Below are 1,787 nucleotides of genomic sequence, written 5' to 3' on the forward strand. Positions count from 1 at the left end.
CGAGTAAACCCTCCCACATGAAGTAAACAAAATTATTAAGCCAGAATTATTTTCCAAACACTATTGGGAATATTATATATATGAAATATTTTACATATGTATATAATATATAAAATATATATTTAATACCTTGGTAAATTAATTGTATATTTAAACAAAATCATTTTATAGAAACATTAAAAGTAAATTATTGTCAAATTTTGAAGGTTTGAAATATCAGTTAATTGGATTTATCATTTTATATATAAGCCAAACAACCATGTTATAATTTTCTCTGTTTCCATGGTTACTGCCAGAGTTTATGCTACCTTTAACTTTAAGTTTTTCAAAAGCTCCTGATCTCTTGTCTCTTTATTTGTCACATTCCTCCCCTCAAATTCCCCAAATCTGCTCTTCAAATTGTTACCAAATTGATTTCTATAAAATCCAAGTTAGCTCACTGTACCCAACCTGCTAAAAATGCATAAAGTTTAATTGGCCTATGGATAAAAATCTGAATTCTGTAAGATATTTCACCAATCTATCCATTAGTTGACCTCTGAACCTTTTCATTACATCTCTTCTCTCTTTTTAACACCCACCAATCCCACACATCCCTCAACTGGTATAATGTACACACCCGTCATGATTTATAAATTCTTCTTTGTTTCCTAAATTCATTCTAAAATAGGGCTTTGACTCCTATGCGCCACTCCTTTCCTCCTCTCCTACCCATATTCTACACAATTAATTGCTGTTTATCATATAAACAATGTCAATTATTTAGAAGATGTCTAAGATTGGCACTATAGGAGCAATATCTCTTACCTATCATCCTATATAGTCATCTTGAGGCGTACTAAACAACTCTGTAAATTTCCATTTGCATATCCTTATCTTTCTTAGTAGGCTTTATACAAGGGTGAGCAATTATCCTGGTGACCAGATTATCCTGGTCACCTAGATCAGTGCCTGACACTTAATGAATAACTAATAGTGATTTATTAAGAAATTAAATGAGTAAGTATGATGCAATCAAACTTGTTAAACTCTAGAATGAGCACAAATAGATGTCCTTTTAGTGTCGTACAAAAGCATTACCTAAAACAACTTACTTCAAGATTATTTGTTTTATTGAATGCATCTTGGCATGACTTAGCATCTACTATTAGCGCTCAGATTTTGAGGAGTTTTATGTAAATTTTTAAAATTTTGTCCCCTGGCCAGGAGTGGTAGCTCATACTGTTAACTCCAGCACTAGGCAGTCTGAGGCATGGAGTTGGCCATGAGTATGAGGGAAGTCTTGGCTATGTAGTGGGTTCAAGTCTAACCTGAACTTCGTAGTGACAGCCTCTGGAAAAAAAAAAACAAACAAAAAAACTATAACATTATCCAGATGAAATACAAGCAATTTTCATTGAAGAAAAAACATCATTTAAGAATATTTTATTGCCTTTTAAAATATCAACCAGTATTTCTTATTTTTAATAATGCTGGGGATAACATATATTAGGCACATTCTCTACCACTAGTTCTATTTCCCACAGAAATATTAATCAGCTTCTTATCTCATTTAGCAATCTTGTCCCAGCATCCATTCTTTCTAAGATTGTGCATTTTTCGTCTCGTGACTTCATGTTTAATTTCCTGCCTGTTAGTTAAATTTAGGTTCTTATATTTTCACAAAATGGTTATAGAAAAAGTAAACTTCAGAACATTTTAAAATATGTAGAAACATGAGGTCTAATTTTAGGGAAGAAAAAAATAATGTCCAGTAAACATTTGGGGCAAAGCTTCAGATATATATA

This window comes from Octodon degus, unplaced genomic scaffold (assembly GCF_000260255.1).
Source record: "Octodon degus isolate 3935 unplaced genomic scaffold, OctDeg1.0 scaffold00041, whole genome shotgun sequence".
Classification (NCBI taxonomy): Eukaryota; Metazoa; Chordata; class Mammalia; order Rodentia; family Octodontidae; genus Octodon; species Octodon degus.